The sequence below is a fragment of the Triticum aestivum genome, chromosome 3A (assembly GCF_018294505.1).
Source record: "Triticum aestivum cultivar Chinese Spring chromosome 3A, IWGSC CS RefSeq v2.1, whole genome shotgun sequence".
NCBI lineage: Eukaryota > Viridiplantae > Streptophyta > Magnoliopsida > Poales > Poaceae > Triticum > Triticum aestivum.
In genome coordinates this window covers 204,879,381-204,893,426 of record NC_057800.1, presented here as the reverse complement: position 1 = coordinate 204,893,426, position 14,046 = coordinate 204,879,381, and positions in this window count along the sequence as shown.

The following is a 14,046-nucleotide window of genomic DNA, read 5'->3' as shown; positions in this document are numbered from 1 at the left end:
AGCCAGTATCTTTGCACTGTCAGGATATTTCCATCTTATCCTGGATCCACCGAGCCCCTTCACTGCTCCTATGGACTCGGGGTTACTATTAAGATGGCTGTGCAGGATGCCGCCTACTCTATGATGACCATCATGCGAGTCAGGACTGGCCTATTTCGGGACTCTGATTTCCGGTATATGCCAGCATCACTTCCGGGAGCACAAGGGTATCTCCAGGCTATCTATGCTAACCCCACTCAGGAGGATTCACGGACTCGCACCACTGCTGAGATGCTCGAGGATAAGGACCGTGAAAATCGGGCCTTGAGGCTAGAGCTTTTCAATACCCGTGCTGACCATTGGGCCACGTTGACTCGGTTTGCACCGGCTGTGCAAGCTAGATATTCAGATATGCGCGATCTCTATCCTGTGAGATCTGCTCTGCCAGACGTGATGGGTTGGCGTGATGTAGGAGGCATCACCCCACCTCGTGGTCCCCGCAGGCCACCGTCTGTTGGTCCAAGACCTCATCCTAGCCCCTATGGTCCACAAGCTCCGCGAGATCGTCTGTTCCCGGATGATCATGTTGAGCTTCTAGGCTATGGAGGTGACTTCTACGAGGACTACTACGGATCGGTCTGAGTTAGTGGTAGTATCACTAGTTCGTACTAGCGGTGTCGTCTATCGTCCTGAGTGACTCGTGGGATATGACCTAGTTTGTACCGCCTTCCGGAGGTGTAGAAAAATAATGTATAGGAGCTTGGGATACCTCCGATGAGATTTAATCCTCTTTTCACCGTAATAGTACCTTGTTTGGTCTTGTACTAAACCTTGTATGGTGTGTATGACGATGGAATAAAAGAAGCAGTTCTGTATCTACCATGTCATACGGATGATCATCTTGCATTCCGAGTTATTCCTTACATTCTGTATTCTATGTCGGAATCTTATCATTCTGGCTAAATCATTGTCTTGTTTACCTAGGATGGTCAACACGCGCAATAACCCTACTTCCCAAGAGCAGGCCGAAGGCAGTGAAGTCGGGAATGCAAACCTGCCTCACCCTCCTTCCCTAGCCGAAGTTATGCTGGAAGCCGAAAGAAACAAGCGGGAGACCAACCGTTTGTTGGAGCGTATTGAACAGAACACAGCACACCATCAGAGGACTAACTTGGTGTCACTCAGTGATTTCATCAAGTTACATCCACCCACGTTCCACCACTCCGTCGAGCCTCTCGACGCTGATGACTGGCTTCGCAGTATTTCTCACAAACTGCGTTCCGTGCTAGTAGCTGAGGCTGACAAGGTCACCTTTGCTGCATATCATCTTGAAGGCCCCGCCAGTCTCTGGTGGGAGAATTATGGAGCTATGCGCCCAGCGGACCATGTCACTACTTGGGCTGAATTCAGCGAGGCTTTCCGTGAACATCACATTCCGGAGGGTCTCATGGACCGTAAACGTGAGGAATTTTGCAGTTTCACTCAAGGCCGACTCTCTGTGGATGCTTACAGCAGGGAGTTCGGTAACCTCGCACGATATGCAACTGAGGAAGTTTCTACTGATGCCAAGAAGCAAGCAAGGTTCCATAAGGGACTTAGTCCTGAGCTTCGCCGTGACCTCCGCCTGCATGAGTGCACATCTTTTCAGAAGCTTGTTAACAAGGCCATCAGTGCTGAGACTGGTCAGACTGATTATGACGCAACACGCAAGCATGGCCGTGACGCGGGTTCCTCATCCGGTGCTGGTCCTCAGAAGCGCCGCGTGTGGGTGCCTAACACTGCCCTGCCACCCAGGTTCACACCGAGGCCATCCTTCCAGGCGCCTCGCCCCGTTCAATAGTTTGCACCAGCCAAGCCCTATGGTGGTCCAACCAACAATGCTCCTCCACGCACCAGTTCCGTGACTTGTTTCAAGTGTGGGGAATCGGGCCACTATATGCGCGAGTGCCCCCAAACTAATCCCAACCAATCTGCTAAAGCTGTTGGCCGTGGCAAGCCGACAGGGAAAGTGTTCTACACCAAGCCGGCCACCGCTGCACGTGGCCATGTCAACTGTATCTCTGCCGAAGAAGCTCAAGAGGATCCCAACGTCGTTCTCGGTACGCTCCTTGTTAATTGCCACCCGGCATCTGTTCTTTTCGATACAGGAGCATCTCATTCATTTATATCCGAGAACTATGCTCGCTTGCATAACATCGCATTCTGTGACATGCCTTCTACCATGGAAATTTCCACTCCCAGTTCTAGATGGCAAACCTCCAGGGTAAGTCATGGAAATGAAATCCAAGTCGACAGACTTGTTTTCCTTGCATCTTTGATAGCTCTCAAATCTTCAGATATTAATATCATCTTGGGTATGGACTGGATGTCAGCCCATCATGCCAAAATTGATTGCTTCTCTAGAACTGTTCAACTCACCCATCCTTCGGGGAAGATAGTCAATGTCTTGACCCGAATAGCCAAGCGACAGTTATATTCTCTTAACGCCAGCCCTTTGCCAGACCTTGAGGACGTTCCGGTAGTCCGTGACTTTCCGGATGTCTTCCCAGAGGAATTGCCAGGTGTTCCACCTGACAGGGATGTTGAGTTCGTAATAGACCTCATTCCAGGAACCGTCCCGATTGCTAGAAGACCCTATAAGATGGCACCACTAGAACTAGCCGAGCTTAAGAAACAACTCGATGAGTCCTTGAAAAAGGGTTTCATCCGACCTAGTTCATCTCCGTGGGCTTGCCCCGTCCTCTTCGTCAAGAAGAAGGATGGTACGGACCGGATGGTTGTAGATTATCGACCTGTTAATTTGGTCACAATCAAGAACAAATATCCGCTCCCCAGGATCAACGACCTGTATGATCAGCTCGCTGGATCCTCAGTCTTCTCCAAAATGGATTTGAGGTTGGGCTACCATCAAATCAAAATCAGGAACAGGGACATTCCTAAAACGGCCTTTGTTACTCGTTATGGCCAATACGAGTACACTGTCATGTCCTTCGGTTTAACCAACGCTCCAGCCACCTTTTCTCGGTTAATGAACTCAATCTTCATGGAGTATTTGGATAAATTCGTCGTGGTTTACCTCGATGATATACTCATCTACTCCAAGAACGAGGAAGAACATGCCGAACATCTAAGGCTAGTGTTGAAGAAACTTCGAGAGCATCGTCTTTATGCCAAATTTTCTAAATGTGAATTTTGGTTGTCAGAAGTGACCTATCTGGGTCATGTAATATCTGGTAAAGGTATTGCTGTTAACCCTGAGCGAGTTCAAGCCGTCCTTAATTGGACTCCACCTGAATCGGTCAAGCAAGTTCGGAGTTTCCTTGGCCTAGCGAGCTATTGTCGTCGCTTTGTCGAGAACTTCTCCAAAGTTGCTAAACCTCTAACCGAACTCCTCAAGAAAGATAAAAAGTTCGAATGGACTCCACAATGTGAGCACAGCTTTCAGGAACTGAAAAGACACCTGACATCTGCTCCCGTACTGGTACCGCCAGATTTCTCTAAGGACTTTGTTATCTACTGCGACGCCTCGCGACAAGGACTAGGCTATATTCTCATGCAAGATCGACACATAATTGCTTACGCTTCACGACAATTGCACCCACATGAGGAGAATTATCCTACTCATGATCTAGAGCTTGCAGCTGTAGTCTATGCACTTAAAACCTGGCGACATTACCTCATCGGTAATCGTTGCGAAATATTCACTGATCACCAAAGTCTAAAGTACATCTTCACCCAACCGGATTTGAATCTCAGGCAAATACGTTGGGTCGAGTTGATCACAGATTTCGACTTAGGAATAACTTACACCCCAGGGAAAGCCAACGTCATGGCTGATGCGCTAAGTCGTAAATCTTATTGTAACAACCTGATGTTACAACAAAGTCAACCACTTTTCCATGAGGAATTTCGGAAGCTTAACCTTCACATTGTTCCTCAAGGATTTCTTTCCACCTTGGTGGCGAAACCTACTCTTACGGATCAAATCATCGCTGCCCAAAAGCGAGATAAGGGAATATCTAAGATCAAGGAGAACATTGCTAGCGGAGGTGCTAGATGTTTCTCCACAAATGATCATGGTGTTGTGTACTTTGAGAACCGTTTAGTGGTTCCCAAGAACCAGCATCTACGGCAGTTGATCCTTAAGGAGGCTCATGAATCTCCTCTCACCATTCATCCCGGTAGCACTAAGATGTATCAGGACCTACGCCAAAGGTTCTGGTGGACTAGGATGAAGAGAGAAATTGCTCAGTATATTGCTAACTGCGATGTCTGCCGTCGTGTAAAAGCAGAGCATCAACGGCCTGCTGGCACCCTTCAACCCCTAGCTATTCCTGAATGGAAATGGGATAAAATTGGTATGGACTTCATCACCGGTTTTCCCAGGACCAAGAGAGGGAATAATGTTATCTTCGTCGTTGTCGATCGTCTTTCCAAGGTAGCCCATTTCTTACCTGTTCGTGAGAGTATAACTGCTAGTCAGTTAGCAGACTTGTACATCTCCCGAATAGTGTCTCTCCATGGTGTTCCTTTGGAAATTAACTCGGATCGAGGAAGTCTTTTCACCTCTCGATTTTGGGAAAGTTTCCAAAATGCTATGGGAACCCGCCTTTCTTTAGTACCGCTTTTCACCCTCAATCAAGTGGTCAAGTAGAACGCGTCAACCAGATTCTAGAAGACATGCTTCGAGCTTCTGTTATCTCATTCAGAATGGAGTGGGAGAAATGCCTTCCATTTTCCGAATTTGCTTACAACAACAGCTATCAATCTAGCTTGGGTAAAGCCCCTTTTGAAGTTCTCTATGGACGACGGTGTCGAACACCCCTTAATTGGTCAGAAACCGGGGAAAGACAATTCTTTGGCCCGGATATGATCTAGGAAGCAGAAGAGCAAGTTCGCATCGTTCGTGAAAAGTTGAAAACAGCCCAATCTCGTCAAAAGAGTCAATATGACCGAAAACATAAGGCTATGACTTTCGAGGTTGACGAGAAGGCTTACCTTCGGGTTACTCCTCTGAAGGGAACCCATCGTTTCGGTATCGAAGGCAAATTGGCTCCCCATTACATTGGACCTTTTTGTATTCTCGCTAAACGAGGAGAAGTTGCCTACCAGTTGGAACTACCTCCGCATCTCTCCAGAGTCCACAATGTCTTCCACGTTTCTCAACTCAGGCGTTGCTTCTCGGATCCTATCCGTGGAGTGGACCACGAAATGCTTGATCTCCAAGATAATCTCACGTATCGAGAGTACCCCATTCGTATCCTCGATCAGGCCGAGCGTACCACTCGACGTCATAATATCAAGTTTCTCAAAGTTCAATGGTCACACCATTCTAAGGATGAAGCAACTTGGGAAAGGGAGGATCGTCTTCGACTCGAGTATCCTGCCTTCTTTCCGGAGGAACCCAAATCTCGGGACGATATTCTTTTCAGTGGGGGTGAGTTGTCACACCCTAGCTAGTTCATGCATTAGAGTGTTGCATCATGTCTATTCTTTCATCAGAAACCTGAAATGGGGATGACAGAACCCCCAGCCCCCTCTGAAACCAACTAGGGTTTACTAAAAACTTTTTCAATGAACCTGAAATGCCCTTCTAAAATGCCCATCATTTTTGTCTTGGGTCATAACCTCTGCCAGAAATGATGCACATTTTCCTAGGCCATCTTAGGGTCTTTGAATTAAATCATAGATATTTGAATTTGGGCATTTAAAATTATATAAAATATTTCAAATGCTCAAATATCTCCAAACTAAAATGTTTCATGTTGGAAATAATCCAACTATGGACCAGGAGTAGTTTGGTGATTTTAGGAGTTTCCTAAGTATTTTTAATAATTCAACAAAGTTGCAGAGGAATTAAAAAAATAGAAAACAGGGAATAACAGAAAACTTACCTGGCGCCCAGCACCCGGCCCACCTGCCGGCCCAGCCCAGCGCCGCGCCAGCGAGCTGCTTGCCGGCCAGGCAGGCAGGCAGGTGCCCGACGGCGGCCGTAGCGTGCGCCACGCAGCTGGCCGTCGCCCTGCTTCACCTCCTCGCCTCGTTGCTGGATGGATGAACTCCACGTCGAGCCGTGAACCTCCAGGACACCTCCATTCTCCCCCAACTCCTCTCTCTCGCGTTCCCCCGCCATGGCCGACGCCATCGCCGCCACCCCATCGCCGTAGCCACGCCCTCCGTCAACCCCACGCCGTGCCTCCATGTCCATGAGCTCCGCCACCCTCCTCTCCTTCGAGCAAGCCGAGCCCCGAGCGCTCGCAAGGCCCGAGCCCACCGCATCGACCTCGACCGAACCGCCGTCGCCGGAGATCCCCTTCAACGCCGTCGTCGCTCCGGCCCGTCCCCGGCCGCACCAAGTGTTTCGTCGAACTCCCTGTGAGCTTAGCCATCTTCCCCTCCCTTCTTTTCTTGCCCCCGAGCTATGTAGTGACCTCCCGGAGCTCAACCGCACCCACCGCCGCGGAGCTCGTCGCCGACGTGCTCCCGGTCACCCTCCGGCCACCACTTGGTGTCCATCGTGCTCACCACGTCACGTAGCACCTAATCAACTACTCCCCGCACCTCACCGACCCCTCTAGCCTCAAGTTCGCCTTCGGCCGAACTCTGATGGCTGCCAAAGTCATCGCCGGCGCCAACTCCGGCCACCCCGACCCCAACGGACTCCACCAAGAGCTGCGGCTCCTCCTCAGCTCCACTCCGATGGCCTCCGCGACTCGTTTGGTTGCCGGAACGGCCAAAACCACTTCCGCCACCGCGTCGGGCTCGCCACCGGCTAAACGCCGGTGCAGCCGACCTGGCTTTGACCGTGGGTGGGCCCTGGTTGACTCCGATGAGTCAATGACAGGTGGGGCCCAGCCCTGTTAACTAAATAGGTTTAGTTTTAATTAAACTTTAACTAAACTAATTACGCTGACACCCTGGACCCACAGTCAGGTTTGGCCTGGACGTCTCCGTTGACCCTGACGTCATTCTGACGCATGGCTGACGCAATAAATTAATTTCTGGATTTATTCTAATATAGGAAATTCCAGAATATAGTTTAAACTTCAAAAATTCATAACTTTTAATCTGTAACTCCAAATCAAACAAGTTATATATGAAAAATGATCAGAAAAATTCAATCTATCCATCTGTACTGTTTTCATGCATGATTAAACAAGTTAACTTGATGTTTAATGCAGAACAAGATAAAACACTTTAAAGGGCCATGTATGAGTTTGAAATTTGAATCTTTGGTTCAAATTGGTTCAAACCCTTCTGGTCTTAGTTGCATTAGCCCAACACACTCATATTGCCATGTTCCTGCATGCATCATATTATCGCACATTGTTTGGTGATGGTTGTGTATCGGTGTTCTTTGCGGCAGGTTCTGCCTCCGAGGAGTACCGTGATTACCCTAGCGAAGAACCATATCAGTGCATCGAACCATCAGGCAAGCAACCAACCATTTGATCATATCGATACAATCCCATGTTCTCGCTCTTGCTCTCTTTTACTGCATTAAGACAACGCGTTTCAAACTGCTGTGTGCTGCGGTAGTTGAACCCATTTCCTCTGCATGACCTGTCATTGCCACAGTAACTAGATGAAACCCACTAGCATGTGTAGGAGTTGTTTGAGCCATATGTATGTGTTATTCCTACCTTGCTATGCCTGCTATGCTTAGAGTCGTGTCAGGTCTGGTTCATCTGGGTGATGGGCTAGAGTGAAATGATTATGTCGGTAATGAGAGTGATGTGGTGAACACGATTTGGTAAAGGTATCGATGAGAGGCCATGTAGGAGTACATGGTGGGTTGTTTCATTGAAGCCGACCTTAAGCACTAAGATCTGTATGTGTGATTTAAGATACAGCTACTACCATGCATTGGGCCCTGAAATATGACCCCGCTCGACTTCTTATTCACCCTAGTCCTCTGTACAGGAGTTGCAAGTAGTTTCTGGTGTTTGTAGCCTACTGGAGGCCGTGGACAGCGCTGACCATAGGGGTGGGCTGTGATGCGGTAGGTACGTGGCCGGGTATGCCGGGCACCCGTTAGGTGTCTCGGAACCCTGTTCACATCGTTTGGGGCTGTGAGCGAAACCTCGGCCGGATCTCCTCATGGATGGAACCCGAATAGGCGATAAACCTGGACTAGAGACTTAGGTGTTTAGGTAGGTCGTGGTCTACACCCACGTCGGCTTTCGCTTGAAGTCTGCCGAGCACATGTCGTGTGCAGACGCTAAGTGGTGGAAAACATGTATGAAGAAGTACACCCCTGCAGGGTTAACATGATCTATTCGAATAGCCGCGTCCGCGGTAAAGGACTACTTGGTTGCCTATACAGTTCATAGACAAGTAAATGGAAACTACTAAAAGCCTCAAGATAAGTGTGAGTGCCGAGGATGGCTCTTCCGTAGGAAGACGGAGGTGGATCCTCGGTAGTGTATTGAAGTGGTGAGTAGTGGACTCGTGTGCGCAAAACCATTTCAAGTTGGAGTCTCGTAGGATAGCCTAGCCAAGAGTCAAAGCTGGCTTGCTGCAATAACCCCACCAACCCTTCTTGATAATGTGCATGTATGTAGGATCTAATGTAAGTCTTGTTGAGTACCTTTTGTACTCATGTTGCTATAATTTACATTTTTGCAGAAGACGCTGCAACCCCTTCTGATGGGTTCTTCGTAGACGTTGACATCAATGAGTAGGCTAAGGCCCAGGTGGTGATCCTGAGCTTGTGAAGGACCACGTAGTATAGCTAGGCTTTCCAAGCCTCTTTTACTTTACTAGTTGTCTGTACTCAGACAAGTTACTTCCGCTGCTGGTTTGTATGACTGTATGACTTGAATGCTGGGTCGTGTGACCCGTACCTATGTGTATGTTATGTATGGCTCTATGAGCCTTAAATAAAGTACTTGTGTTGTAGGGTCATGTTGTGATGCCTTGTTGTATTTGCACATATCGAGCATATTGTGTGTATGATTGAAATGCTTGGTATGTGTGGGATCTGACTATCTAGTTGTTTATCTTTAGTAGCCTCTCTTACCGGGAAATGTCTCCTAGTGTTACCACTGAGCCATGGTAGCTTGCTACTGCTCCGGAACACTTAGGCTGGCCGGCATGTGTCCTTCTTCGTTCCTGTGTCTGTCCCTTCGGGGAAATGTCACGCATTGAGTACCGGAGTCCTGTTAGCCTGCTACAGCCCGGTTTACCGGAGTCCTGCTAGCCCAGTGCTACAGCCCGGACCCACTTGCTGATGACCGACACGTTCGTTGTTGGGTCATGGATGCTTGTCCCTGTAAGTCTGTGCCACTTTGGGTTTACGACTAGCCATGTCAGCCCGGGCTCCTTATCATATGGATGCTAGCGACACTATCATATACGTGTGCCAAAAGGCGCAAACGGTCCCGGGCAAAAGTAAGACGACACCCGTGGGAATACCGTGCGTGAGGCCGCAAAGTGATATGAGGTGTAACATGCTAGACCTATGTGGCATCGAGTCGGGGTCCTGACACATGGGTACTGGCTTCCCAAGTGGACCAATGGTTCTTCATTACCGACCCGTCAAAGCCCAGTCGTGTTGTCGTGAGGAGAGGCAAAAGGAAGATCATCGGAATGGATGGAGTCGCCAATGAGCAAGACTTCGACAAGTACGGCGACCCGAAGATGGAACATGACGACGACGATGAAGTGCCATACACCACAAGACGAAGCAGGACCACCCTACCTAAAGGACGTCCGTTCAACAGAAGAACTCCATTTGCGAAAAAGAAGGGCAAGAAGATTGTGAAAAGATAGCTAGCTAAGATCGATTGTATATAAATTGTAGTCTTCATTTCTCGATTGTATTTCGACATATTGAAATGATATTTCTTCTGTTCTAGTCCTCATGAGTATTTATTTATGTTTATTCTAGTATTGAATTTCTAACTCACTAAATGTATTGAATTTGTTAATATTTTTGAACTCATGAATATTTTTAAATTTCATGGGCACTTTTTGAATTCATGAATTTTTTTTCATATTTCATGATATTTTTTCATATTCATAAATGTTTTACCAATTCACAAATGAATGCAACTAAAAATCCAAAAAAATTGATGATATTTTCAAATAACAAATTTGATGATATTTTCAAATAAAAAATTTGATGATATTTTTTTCGCATTCATAAATGTTTTCAAATTTGATCGTCATTTTATAATAAATATATTAGATGCAACTAAAAATCCACAAAAAAGTTAGTAATGGCACACCAGGGGAAGGTGCGCCATTGCTATCGAAGGACTTATGGCGCACCCCTAGGAGGTGCGCCATTGGTATACAAATTTTTATGATATTTTTTCAAATATTTTCAAATAACAAATTTGATGATATTTTTTCATATTGATAAATTTTCAATTAACAAATTTGTTGATAATTTTTCACATTCATAAATGTTTTCAAATTTGATCGTCATTTTCTAAAAAATATTAGATGCAATTAAAAATCCAAAAAAAGGTTAGTAATGGCGCACCAGGGGAAGGTGCGCCATTGCTATCAAAGTATTTATGGCGCACCCCTAGGAGGTCTGACATTGCTAACCTTCCCCCCTCGCTAACCCCCCTCGCCAGATCCCCCTCTCCTGCTCTCCCTCTCCACCGCCGCCGAGCAAACCCCCCGCGCCCGCTCTCCACCGCCGCCGCCGACCCCCTGCACCCGGTGACCCCCGCGCCCGCTCCGCCGCTGGAGTCGCCGCCGACGCACTAGGAGGAGTCCTTCTTGTTCCTCCAGCCATCACCATCTCGCGGTCACCGCCGTCTCTCCGGTCCACCCCGCCCTTCACCGAGCCTACCACGATGTCCACGGTGAGTCCCTCACCCGTTCCCCCCTTCGATCCGCCTCCATAGGCCGCCGTAAGCCGCCACCATCGACCTCGCGCTTACCCCGCAGCCGGCCCATGTCCCAGGCTCCTCTGCCGCGCACCGGCGCACGCCCTCCCCGCTGCTCCTGCCCTTGGCCATCCCTCACCCTTGCTCGTCCACTCATTGCCGCTCGCGCGCGCCCGTGCTGACTGTTGTCGCGCCACCCCCGCTTCTGCTGTTACTCTGTTGACTGCACTACTGCTGATGTTGATGTTTCGCTGCTTGGCCGCTGCTTGCTGCTGCCTTGGCGTTGCTCTTTCCCGCTGCTGATGCCGCTCTCTGCTGCCGCCACACTACTGCTCTACCAGTTGTTTCTGCAAGTATTTTGGGTCTTTCTTGCATGATTAAGTTAACTGACTGATGGTTATGTTGTTTCTTCTTCTTCAGAGGAGAGGATCAAGAAGCAGCAGTGACCAGAGAAAGGCTGCTCCACCTGCCGCTTCCTCAAACAAGAGGCCCAGGGTGAGTGCTTGCTTCTCCCATTAATAAACACATCAATTTAACCAAGACAACATGATTAGTGTTTTGATGAACGAGTTGGGTTCATCATCCGGTATTTTTTCAGAGGAAGGGTCATCGGGGAACGGAGGTCCAACGGTAGGGTTTGGTGGTTGTTGCTTTAGGTTCACACGTTGTTGCTGCTGCACAGCTGTTTGGTTCGCTTATGTCGTTAGGTAGGTTGTTAATTATCAGTGGAAGGATCAAGGGTTGGTTCTAGTTTGCTGGTTTAGGCGATGATCTGGTAGCTAGGGAGTGGGTCTCAGGTTTGGTTACAGTGATAATAATTGAAGTTTATGTGTGCGTGTGTGGGTTGAAGATTAAGATTAAGACTATTATGAGTACAAGTTATTATACTGAGAGGTAAGTATGGTAGTTGCATCATCAACTAAGCTATGTGTAGTTGGTGTAGCAACTAAGAAGTGTGTCTAGTTGCATCAGCTAGGCTATGTGTAGTTGATTTAGCAGCTGAGTATATCCTAGGTAAGAGTTGTTCATCTTCCTTTGTAAGATACTGAAGTCTGTATCGGTCGATGATAGTGTTATAATCCGTGAAATAAAATATGACAGTGGTAGATTATATGAGCTCTTGTCTTCAATCTTGATGGTGTGTGATCATCATCTGTTCTTGATTATTGTTCATAATGATTTGGTGAACTTTCACAACAGTCTGATAAGAATTCACCGAGATCTCTACCTTTATGATGATCTCCATTATGATCTGATAATTGATATCCACCAGTGATGGAACATATAAGTGATAGTTTGCAAACTCCGGTCCGTCGTCTCTAGAAATTCGTTTGGTTTTGGGATGTTGTGGAGTGCTAGCTAGTTTGCGTGCTCCGTAACCTTGTGTTTGGCAGGCCTTGCTTTCTAAGGTGGTGGTGATTGAATGCCACAAGCACTTGTCTCTCTGGCTAAGCAAGGCCAAATCAGACTCCACCAGCCAGACGTGTTAGCTGATTATCCTTCAGTTTGCTGGAATGTTGATTAACTTCCATTCCGGCAAATTTGGGTACTCCATATGTCCTATTTTCAGCAAAGGTCATGCTGAAATTTTCCGTGAATTTTAGCATGACTTTGCTAAAAATAGGACATCTGGGGTACTTGCGACTAATGCATGGGCCGGTGTATCTTAGTACTTAATCAAGTAGGATCAATTGCCTCTTGTGTTATACATATAGAAGTGTGATATCAACTCATTGTTATTACTAATGTTAGTTTCTCTCTTTCTGTGCCTTTTTACAACATGAGCAATGCATAGTTATTACTAATGGTATAATCTATTCTAGGTTCAGCATTTGAGCCATTATTCTAGGTTTGCCAGTACTAGTTCAGAAGCTCAAACAGTTCGGCATTTGAGCCATTATTCTAGGTTTGCCAGTACTAGTTCAGAAGCTCAAGCTAAGGACTAGTTCTGAATCTTCTATCAACAGCTGATATGTTTACTGCCTCTTGGTGTTTGTCCTTCGAGAAGTACCTAGTTGAAGTGTCTCATGGTGTTATATTTGCAAATGCAAGTGTTGAGATGTCTATTTTGTGTTAATCAGATAAAAATATTAGGGTGTGCAGATAACAGTTAACTTAGTTAAGTCTGACAAATACAGTTTGGACAGGTAGAAAGTAGAATGCACCATAAGCCTGGTTATATATGCACTGTCACGTTAGGCTCAATTGTGAAATTTTGGATGCGAGATTTTTGACATGTGTTGTCCCTTTATTCTTTCCGCATTAAACACATATGCTGAATTCATGTGTGGACAGACGAAACCATGAGTCGTTTATAGTTCAGGAAAAGAATGTTATCATTATAGTTTGGGGGGTTGAAATAATCTGTTTGTTGCACTTTGTGCACTTTCTAGTTGAAAATTGTTAAATGGAGATACTAGATTAGCTTTTTGAGGTATCCCATTAAATATTACTCATTACTTCCCGCTCTTAAAAAAATTTGCACAACTAAGATGCCAGTGCCATAGGTGGCAATAGAGCCAAGTGATTAGGCCCAACTTAGAATTCTCCATCCCTTTTCTGTCGGCACTTGCATGTCACTGTTGGCTATTTTTTTAACTATTGTGCCATACTTGATAGGGTATATTATTAGAAGATACCCATATATATTAGTCAACCTAGGGTGCCTCGGCATCGATAAACCCTAAATGATGAAAACTTAACTTAGCATTTAGGGTGCCTCAGCGTCGACAAACCCTAAATGATAAAACCTTGGCTTTTAGGGTACCTCGGTGTTGATAAAAAGCTAAATGATGAAAGCTTAGGCTTTTAGGGTGCCTCGGCATCGACAAACCCTAAATGATAAAAGCTTAACTTTTAGGATGCCTCGGTGTTGACAAACCCTAAATTATGAGACCATGATAATTCCTCACAAACCAACCCTTAAATAACACCGAGCCATTATGCAACAACACACTAACAGGTTCCGTCCCAAAACACCTAGGCAATATCACAAACATCTCTCAATTGTTCCTTGACAATAACCAACTTTTTAGCGACATTCCTCGAGAATTAGGTTATTTGGTAAACTTAGAGATCGTGTTCCTTGAAAATAACCAACTTTTTGACCAAACTTTTTTCCTATTTAGAGCGAAACATGGCCCACAACGATGAGGCTGGCGGTTCGGGCAAGCAATTCTGGGAGCTGTCCCAGGAGATGGAGGAAGAACCTCACCGCTAT